This window comes from Leopardus geoffroyi, chromosome B3 (assembly GCF_018350155.1).
Source record: "Leopardus geoffroyi isolate Oge1 chromosome B3, O.geoffroyi_Oge1_pat1.0, whole genome shotgun sequence".
In the NCBI taxonomy this organism is placed as follows: domain Eukaryota; kingdom Metazoa; phylum Chordata; class Mammalia; order Carnivora; family Felidae; genus Leopardus; species Leopardus geoffroyi.
In genome coordinates, this window is record NC_059337.1 from 6,406,398 (window position 1) to 6,416,775 (window position 10,378).

The following is a 10,378-nucleotide window of genomic DNA, read 5'->3' on the forward strand; positions in this document are numbered from 1 at the left end:
TTCGGCCTGACACTGAGAGGAGTGGTCTGTATTGAGGTCCCTCTGGTCCTGAGGCCGTCACAGCCAGGCCGGACTCCAGTTCAGCCCAGGGCACTGGGTAGGGGTGGGGCAAAGGCTTTACCCCCCTCCCGCCCCCGCACAGACCCACCCATTAGCCCCTTTATCTTATAGAGGGGAAGGCCAGTCACTTAGAATTCTTTTGGCTACAAGCACCAGAAACCTGATTCAAACCAATTTTGGCAGACAATGGGAATTTATTGGCTCATATTGTCAAACTGCAGCAAAGGAAGGGACAACAGGAACCTGATGTCACCGGGGTCTTCTCCAGCCCTTCTCTCTCCTTTCTGCAGATCAGATCAGCTTTCTCTACACTAACAGGTGCATGGCTGTGGTGACTTTAATTGTATATTCACCCACGTTTGAGACCTGACCCTCTCTCTTCTAGCTGCGGCTTAAAAAAGCCCCAAGCAAAGAGTCTGGTGGGTCTCCTGCCTCCCTGTGGGAGGCAGGGGGTGCATACTAGGGTGGGTGGGGGCAGTAACACAGGCCTGCCAGAGCAATCATAATGACCTGAGTGCCCCTACCCCCTGAATGTGTATCAACTATGGAAGTAGGTAGTATGTGGAGAGGGAAAATGATGGTCCTTCTTTTTCTTTTTTTTTTTTTTTTGAATTAAAATTTAAAAAAATTGTTTGAGAGAGAGAGAGAGTGAGAGAGAGCATGTGAACAGGGGTGGGGGGTAGAGGGAGAGAGAGAGAATCTTATGCAGGCTCCACACTGTCAGGGTGGAGCCCAACACGGGGCTCGATCCCACGACTGGGATCATGACCTTCGCTGAAGTCAAGAGTCGGTTGCTTAACTGGCTGAGTCACTCAGATGCCCCTTTTTTCTTTTTTCTTTTTTCTTTTTAAAAAAATTTTTAAACGTTTCTTTATTTTTGAGAGACAGAGAGAGACAGAGCACCAGCAGGGGAGGGGCAGAGAGAGAGGGAGACACAGAATCCGAAGCAGGCTCCAGGCCCTGAGCTGTCAGCACGGAGCCAGACGCAGGGCTCGAACTCACCGACAGTGAGATCGTGACCTGAGCTGAAATCGGGTGTTTAACTGACTAAACCACCCTGGCACCCTCTTTTTTTCTTTTTTAAATAAAGGTTTAGTTTAATATTTCTGAATAGGTAAGAAGTTCACAGTTCACAATTCAAAAGCTACGACAGAATTGAGGTGAGGGGCGCCTGGGTGGCGCAGTCGGTTAAGCGTCCGACTTCAGCCAGGTCACGATCTCGCGGTCCGTGAGTTCGAGCCCCGTGTCAGGCTCTGGGCTGATGGCTCAGAGCCTGGAGCCTGTTTCCGATTCTGTGTCTCCCTCTCTCTCTGCCCCTCCCCCGTTCATGCTCTGTCTCTCTCTGTCCCAAAAATAAATAAACGTTGAAAAAAAAAAAATTTAAAAAGAATTGAGGTGAGAATTCTGCCTTGTTCCGTGGAGGCATCATGCTGTTAGTTTCTTGCATTTCTGGGGAGGGATGGAGCTTTGGGCACTCCTCCTATGGCTTGCAGGGTGGAGGTGAGGCCACAGCCAGTGTTTGCTGCCCCGATCTAGCCTTGGGGGCCCTTGCTCCCTGGTGGACCCATCCTCCCCTCCCTGGCCCTGTGTGCCCCAGGTGAGTTCTGAGGCCTGGTGACCCTCTGCCATTCCTGACCAGAACTAGAGGATGTCGGCAGCTACCGCCAGGCCCTCCCCTCTCTGCCCTCATCTGCTGGATCTTAGATCCCTGTCCCCGGGTCTTTTCATAGCCCTTCAGACCCAGGACTAGTAGAAGGCTAGAGAACCTTGGCTGGGCGGGCCGGGTCCGCACTCCGCCAGGTATGGGTTACTGAGGGGACCCAGCGCACAATGACCCCCTCATGACACACTGAGTGAAGATGAACCGGAACAGCCAAATTCCACCCATTTAGAGTTGAGAGGCGAGGAGTCCCCACGGTGGCAGGTCTGGGGGGCCATTTTGTCCTCTCTGACCTTTGCATGGGGACACAGTCCTCCTCATGTCCCTGCCTCTCAGACACTAGTCACACTTTAATGGCTTTTGCTTATCACAGAACCTCTCTGCAATCCCAAAGAGAGAGAGAGAGAGAGAGCTCACCTATGTTTTCTCTTCCTGTGGATTCCTGCCCCCTTGCCGAGGGCCCCATGCACGGGGCATATCCCTTGTCTGGAGCCACCAGGCTTCACCAGCAGGCTTCCCGGGTTCCTCTCTCTGCCTGGTCCCGGCCTGCTCTCCTGCCAGCCCATGCCCTCTGCTTTCCGAGATGCTGCCGGCCCCTGAGCTGAGGGGGTTCTGGTCCCAGGCCTGGTGCTCCACAGCTCCTCCCTTTGGCCTCTTGGTTTCTGGGAAGAGGGGCAAGGGGCCGGTGTGGCTTGCTGGCAGTTTTTTAAGGGCAGCCAGGCAGCCCCTGCCCTGGATCCTAATCCCCGGGAACCCACAGAAATGGATGCAGAACTTGGCCAGAAACATCAATGGAGCACTTGTTGTCCTCAGACCCGGTGCCGGGCCCAGGAGGTCCAAGGCAATGAAGAAACTGCCATGTGATACTCCCAGGTCCCGGGCCAGGCAGAGGACGACACATGTCACAGGAGAGATGCCAATGGGATAGTCCAGGCGTGTCTGCTAGATCTTGTCTGTGGGAACTTGGCCTCCATTCCCATCATCTTCTCTGTTCCCCCCGTGAATTACAGGGGGTAGAAGGCTAAGAACTACATTTCCCAGATGCCCCTGCAGCTAGGATGCTGGTTGGGATTTATATTCTGCCCGCGAGACACACAGAACAGACTTGAGAGGCCAAAGAGGCAGGGGCCATCTTTCCGCGGTCTTAGCACAGACCAGCAAGCTCTGGCTGACAAGACGGTTGTCACAGCCCAACTGGGGTGACAGCCTGCAGTCACGGGCTTCACACTGTGGTGGCAGCAACAGTGGTAGCCTTAGCAACGGCGGCCTCCTTTCCTCTGGAATCTGGCTCCAGATCACAGCTGGGGTGTGTGACCTTGAAGTAAGTCACCTGCTGGGCCACCCCTGCAGCCCTCCCAACCATCCTTACTCACGTGGGTAAAGCCCTATATCGCATCTCTGTTGCTTTCCGAAATAACCAGACTGTTTCCTAGTTCAGGTTCTGAAATCCCAATGATACAACAGACGTGGAGGTGAAAAACTGTATTCTTACTAGGCAGAGTCATTGGTTCAGAAAGCACATAAGGGTTGGGCACCTCCTTTGTGTGGGCACTGGGCTAGGTGCTGGGGTATAAGAGGGACCGGACGTGGCCCCTGCCCTCATGGAGCCCTTGGCTGTTGGGGAGGATAAAGCGAAACCACCGTGGCATGTAGGATCCACACCACGGGTGCAGTGGGAGCCCAGAGGAGGGTCCTCGCATCAAGCAACGTTTGGTTTCCGAAAACAGAGACCGTTCCAGACATTGTAATGTGGAAGAGACTCAGTACAGGAAATTACGTACTTTGGAAGGTACATCCAAGTCTTTGGAAGGGCTGGATGATGGGCTCTCAGCTGGGCCTCCAGGACGATTTCTAGAACTGGCCCTCTAGCAAAGCGACCACATCTGCTATAGTCATGGCCCTGCCTGGAACTGCGGACTTTGCATCCGTTCAGGGCTCCGAGTGATGTGGGAGAGCTGGCGTGGAGGCAGCAGTGTGTCTGGTGGCCCTGGGCATGTTGTCCTCACAGATGAGAATGCCCATGGTCCCTTCTCAGGCTTCCTGAAACCATCAGGTTTGGATCGCCCCTATTGGCTGAGCCCCGTTCATTGACATTCAGTCTCTCTCAAGCCTGATTGGTCCATGGCTGCCTTGGCTCAGTACCTGCCCGGGTCCAGCCAGTTGTGGCCAGGGAAGCATGGCCAGGTCCCCAGGGAGTGCGGTGTGACAGGCGCCGGTGAGCCTCCTGGCAAGACCCCATGGCTGCTGACCCCACCAGATGCCAACTTCTGCTGCTTCCCTGCTTTATGCTCAGAGGGTAATGATTACGTGGTCACCACTGACTTCTGCCACCCGAAGGTCTTTCTGGAACAAAGCAGGAATAAATAAATAACCAGACTAATCTAAACTGATTGGTACTTTGCAATCACCAAAACTGTCCATCATTTTTCCTGAAGGGCAAGAGACAGAATCTCTGCCTGTCAGAAACCCTGCCAGTGAAATGCCAAATGCAAGTTACTTTCTTTTTTTTTTTTTTTTAATTTTTTTTTTCAACGTTTATTTAGTTTTGGGACAGAGAGAGACAGAGCATGAACAGGGGAGGGGCAGAGAGAGAGACACAGAATCGGAAACAGGCTCCAGGCTCTGAGCCATCAGCCCAGAGCCTGATGCGGGGCTCGAACTCACGGACCGCGAGATCGTGACCTGGCTGAAGTCGGACGCTTAACCGACTGCGCCACCCAGGCGCCCCTGCAAGTTACTTTCTTCCAGATGCAGGGTGCTGGAGATGGTCCCCTCCCTGCATGTAAACACCTGTTGTTGGAGTCTTGCTCTCATTTTTTCCCATGTGAACGAATGACTTAATCCTTTTTTGTCCCTGGGATGGGGTGTGGTCTGTGCCCTTTTAACCGGAGAGCAAGACCATGTCTACACTTCTTGGTACTTAGAGTTTAGCTCAATGTACTCCACAAAGGAAATGTCTCTGCAAGAGAGAAATATGCATTTCTTTTCCTCCTACAGCATATGTTTAAATGTTTATTTATTTTTGAGAGAGGGTGGGAGGGGCAGAGAGAGAGGGGGACAGAGGATCTGTGCTGAGAGCAGAGAGCCCGATGCCGGGCTTGAACTCACATCGACTCGAGCCGATGAGATCATGACCTGAGCTGAAGTCGGATGCCTCACCGACTGAGCCACCCAGGCACCCGGAAGCCCACGTTTTGAGCTGAAAACCTTTTGTGACAAACAATTGGCAAGAAACCTATTTACCATCTCTGCGGGCCGTCCAGAGCTCATCCCAAAGAGGACATTGCTCGCCAGGCTGGGCCTGGCTAGGATCGAATTTAAAGGACAGGCGATTCACAATTTTGCAGCTGGCAAAACAGGCCACAAGGCTCTGACCGGGGCTTGGAGCCCAAGGATATTTCTCCTTTCAGAACCGATGCTTCCGCGCTTCTGTCTGGAAGGACAGCCTACACTGATAACATCACCCCCAGGATGGGTCCTCGTGTGCAACTGTCCATCCCTACGGGGACTTTTTTTCCCAGTAGTTTGTAGAAATGTCAATTTCAGAAACTGACACTTGTTTCATAACGAAAATATGTGTAAGCATGCAAGAGTGTATCGGAGAAGGCAGTTCAATATCTTTTGTCTTTCTGGGCACATACACATGTGGATGGAGATTCTTGAGGATGATTAACATCGAAATATTTTATTTTATTTTATTTTATTTTATTTTATTTTATTTTATTTTATTTTATTTTTTAAAGTGTATTTATTTGTCTTGAGGAAGAGAGAGAGCACAAGCAGGGAAGGGGCAGAGAGAGAGGGAGAGAGAGAATCTCAATCAGGCTCTGCAGGGCCTGAATCCATGAACGGTGAGGTTATGACCCGAGCCAAAATCAAGAGTCAGATGTTTAAGCAACTGAGCCACCCAGGCAGCCCATACCATCAAAATTTTAAATTTCTTTTAATGTTTATTTATTTTTGAGCGAGAGAGAGACAGAGCACGAGCAGGGGAGGGGCTGAGATTATTTTGAAATTTTATACGTTAAATTAAAATGTGTGATATATTCAAGGTGCATTTGATATATCAATTATGTATTATATAGTAATATGTAGTTGTATATATTATAATTATAATTAGGACGTGAGAGTTTTCAATTTATGGTAGAAATGTATCCAGTTTTTGTTTAAGATCCTTCCCTGGGTCAGAGACACCTCCGGTATCGTAAATAATGGTGGAGGTAAGGTGGAATCACGATTTGCAAACTGCCGAGCACGCTGCAAATTAAGTGTCGTATGTATAGCCTCGTCTCATCTTGGGAAATTTACTTCAGCAAAATTTAGCTGAAGACTTAAAAAAAAAAAAAGTTCAATCATTTGTTCAGCAAATATTTAGCGAGCACTTAATCAGTGAGAGCTCTTTCCATCACAAGTGACAAAAAATCCAACCCAAACTAACTGAAGCAAAAAGAGATTCTTGCCCATTGGAGATGTCATCATTCACGGCTGTTTGATGATATGGAGGAAATACTGTTCATTTTTTGGAGGAATGCCTGATCGGCTCCGGGGGCTCAGAGCACCTCAGCCCTTGGCCAGGAGCCAGGGAGGGACACTGGCGGTGGGGAATGACAAATGCCTGCTTCTGTGTCCCAGGTTCCATGCTAGGACACAAACATGGATGGGAGCTTCTCATCCACAAAAACAATGGTTTACTTTTCCATCAATTTCTTTTTTTTTTTTTTTTCCTGCCCTTCAACGACACAGGTTTGATGTAACCACGTATCCCCCTGGACTATGAAGCTTGTTGTGGAAACAGCCTATCATTCTCATCCCGGATTTTATATATGCCAGTTTGATCCCATCTGTGGTAGATGGAGACCCAGCATGGCACGAGCTGCCCCCAAACTAGCCCTCCTGTTACCATGTATTTCTGTGAGAGACAGCTCCAAAGTGATGGGCGCCTTCTGCCTCCGGAAGCCGGGTCAGGCAGGTCTGGTTACTTCCGGGATGAGTGGCCTGGAGGTGTTCAGCCCTGGCACAACTTTTACAAAGGTGCTGACACAGAAGAATCATATCTTACATTTTTTTGAGCGATTACTCGGGGCGGGCATCATTCTCAACACTTTGCACCTAGAACGAATTTCACCCTCACAGCAACTCCGTGGGTTTGGGGCTGGAAGTACCCCATTTCACAGATGAGGAAACTAACAAACTGCAAAAAAAAATATTTAGTTAAAAGACACCGCCCCCTTTTCCTTAGCCTGGTCCCCTTGAAGTTCCCTTCCAGGGAGGGGGGTCCCGTTGGTCAAGCACAAAGGAGGAAGTCTCCTGAAAAGCATGCTGCTTTCTGACAGGTATTGGAGGGGCAGATATGAGTGTGACCTGGGATCTTATTTCAGTCACTCTGGCGTGACTCAGCAGCAAACCAATGATCAGCGTTGGGCTTTCTTTCCAAACTTGTCTTGCCTCTGGGGGTTCAGTGGGCTTGCAGAAGGGCCTGGTGGGTTTGGACACATCTTGTGCTTGGGTTCTGATCCAGGCCCCCTACTCACGGTGCGATTTTTGGATAATTGAGTCAACCTCACATTTGTTACCTTTGTTGCCTCAGTTTCCTCAACAGTAAAAGGGGAAGTAACAGAACCTCTATCCTAGGGTCAGGGCGAAGATTAATTTAGTTGACTGTATGAGCCCTTAATAAATTTTTTTTTCAACCTTTATTTCTTTTTGGGACAGAGAGAGACAGAGCATGAACAGGGGAGGGGCAGAGAGAGAGGGAGACACAGAATCGGAAACAGGCTCTAGGCTCTGAGCCATCAGCCCAGAGCCTGACTCGGGGCTCGAACTCACAGACCGTGAGACCGTGAGATCGTGAGATCGTGACCTGGCTGAAGTCGGACGCTTAACCAACTGGGCGCCACCCAGGCGCCCCTGTATGAGCCTTTAAAACAGGACCCAGCAGCTAGTCAGTGCTGGTTGTTACTACTAAGCTCCAGCCAGGCCCTGGAATAGGACATACAATGAGACAGAAGGTCGGTCTTTGTGGGACTTTACAGCAGTGGAAGGGGAGATTTTTCAAAAATCAGCGTTTGTTCCAACGAGGCTCATGCTTTGCAAGAAAGTACACAGTGTTTTCATTAGGAAGGGGCTTCTAATGAACTTGGTCTTCTGCCATGTGGGAAGAGACATCCAGGAAATTGTGGGGAAATGTATCTGGCTTTTCAGGTATTACCAGCAGGATAGACTTTTCTAGAAGGATGTGACAGAGCTCCCAGAAAAGGAGAGAGGAAGGAGGAACTGGGCTCAGAAGCCTGGAAATGGAGCAGCCCAGCAGGAAGTGCTCATGCCTCCCTGTACCCTCCCTCACCAGGAATCACTGTCAACTATTTTGGCCCTGCCGAAGATTTTACTTCTGGGACGAGGGCGCCAGACTGGCCTGAACTAGCCTGGTGAGAGGGGCAGGTATCTTGATGGACATTTCCTGGCACTGAACCTAAAGGGAGGATTGTTCTCCCAGTGGATACGACACAGACCCAACAATAGCATCCCGTGGAAATGACATTCAGGCCAGGGGTTTGGTTCTTAGCTTTTTTGTGTGCCATAGACATCTTCTTAGAATAATGCTATTTGTTTATTTGTTTATTTATTTATTTATTTTTAAACTTTTTTCTTTTTTTTCATTTTTTTCATTTTTTAAAAACTTACACCCAAGTTCATTGGCATATAGTGCAACAATGATTTCAAGAGTAGATTCCTTAGTGCCCCTTACCCATTAGCCCATCCCTCCTCCCACACCCCCTCCAGTAACCCTCTGTTTGTTCTCCATATTTATGAGTCTCTTATGTTTTTGTTCCCCTCCCTGTTTTTATATTATTTTTGTTTCCCTTCCCTTATGTTAATCTATTTTGTCTCTTAAAGTCCTCATATGAGTGAAGTCACATGACACTTGTCTTTCTCTGACTAATTTCGCTTAGCATAATACCCTCCAGTTCCATCCACGTAGTTGCAAATGGCAAGATTTCATTCTTTTTGACAGCTGAGCAATACTCCATTGTGTGTGTGTGTGTGTGTGTGTGTGTGTGTGTGTGTGTATACCACATCTTCTTTATCCATTCATCCCTCAATGGACATTTGGGCTCTTTCCATACTTTGGCTATTGTCGATAGTGGTGCTGTAAACATGGGGGTGCACGTGTCCCTTTGAGACAGCACACCTGTATCCCTTGGATAAACACCCAGTAGGGCAATTGCTGGGTCATAGGGTAGTTCTATTTTTAATTTTTTGAGGAACCTCCATACTTTTTTCCAGAGTGGCTGCACCAGCTTGCATTCCCATCTTTCTTTACAAAAAAAAAAAAAAAAAATGTTTATTTTTGAGAGAGAAAGTGGGGGGTGGGGAGGAGCAGAGAGAGAGAGGAGAGGGTACAAAGGATCCGAAGGGGGCTCTGCACTGACAGAGAGCCTGATCCGGAGCTTGAACTCACTAACAGTGAGATCATGACCTGAGGCGAAATCACATGCTCAACTGACTGAGCCACCCAGGCGCCCCAGAATAATGTTTTTAAATGCATGAAACATAGAGAATTGGAAAGGAAACCAAAGATAACGAAATATTACGATAGGTAATTAACGGCGGGTGGGTGGCTCGGTCGGTTGAGCATCCAACTCATGATTTCAGCTCAGGTCATGATCCCAGGGTGGTGGGATTGAGCCCTGTGACAGGCTCTGCACTGAGCGTGGAGCCTGCTTGGGATTCTCTCTCCCCCTCTCTCTCTTTGTCTTTCGCTGCCCCCCCCCTTCCCTACCCCTGAAAAACACCCAATCGGTTTGTCCAATCAGTTCATGGTGTCCTGGCACGTGCACCGGTTGGAAGGTGGAGACCGACTTTCAGCGAGGCCCGAATTTTGTCCCTAATCAGCTCTGTGAGCTCAGGTTGATCTCGTATCTCTCTTGATCTCAAATCCGCGCAGCTGGGGCTCAGGCTCTTGTTATTCACGTGGGTCTTATTCCGCCAGGTACTTTACAGTCTCCACCACGGACGAAGGAGCATCGAAAGCAGAGCTGTCGCGGCCCCAGGAGCAAGAGGAGGTGGACAGGGCGGCCAGAGACCGCAAAGGCTGGAAGGCTCCCCAGCCCGGAGGGAGCCGCAGGCACTTGGCAGGGGGCTTGTGACCGATGGGCAGATTCGGGTTCCACGATAAGGGAGCACTTCTACCCATCAGGATGGCCCAGGAGGAAGACGGAGAGCGCGGGGCTGGGGAACGAAGCACCTTCCTTTCAGTTGAGAAGCCCCGTCATTCCGGCGAATCAATCGACTGTAAACTGGGATTTCCGCAAAGGATGCCCCGCGCTCTCCCTTCTCCTACACCTGCGTGAGGTACCCCGCGGGTGGTGCATTTTAGAAATGTGTCCCCCCTCCTGGGAGGCGTAGGCGAGCAACGTCACAGGGACGGGTGGGAGGGAGCAGTTACTTCCGAGGGTCGGGGCGTTCCCAGTTTTCAGTGTGTGGTGGAAACAGGCGACAACATTTCAGGTTGTCCCGATGCTACCTTCCTAAGGAGGCGAAGAATTAACCAAAAATTGTTAGCACACCCGCTGCGACCGCGGCAGGACTCGAACCTGCAATCTTCTGATCCGAAGTCAGACGCCTTATCCATTAGGCCACGCGGCCGCCCGACGCCTG

The 10,378-nt window shown here is 50.0% G+C and overlaps 1 long non-coding RNA gene and 1 other non-coding gene across 2 annotated transcripts; one reads left to right on the forward strand and one right to left on the reverse strand.

Moving 5' to 3' along the window:
• The first annotated feature begins 2,840 nt into the window (after positions 1 to 2,840).
• On the forward strand, positions 2,841 to 6,932 carry LOC123582474. The gene is made up of 2 exons (XR_006704397.1): positions 2,841 to 3,041; positions 6,464 to 6,932. It is a non-coding gene; the product is annotated as an uncharacterized LOC123582474 (long non-coding RNA).
• A 3,361-nt stretch (positions 6,933 to 10,293) lies between these two features.
• TRNAR-UCG lies at positions 10,294 to 10,366 on the reverse strand. The gene has a single exon. It is a non-coding gene; the product is annotated as a tRNA-Arg (tRNA).
• Positions 10,367 to 10,378: the final 12 nt, after the last annotated feature.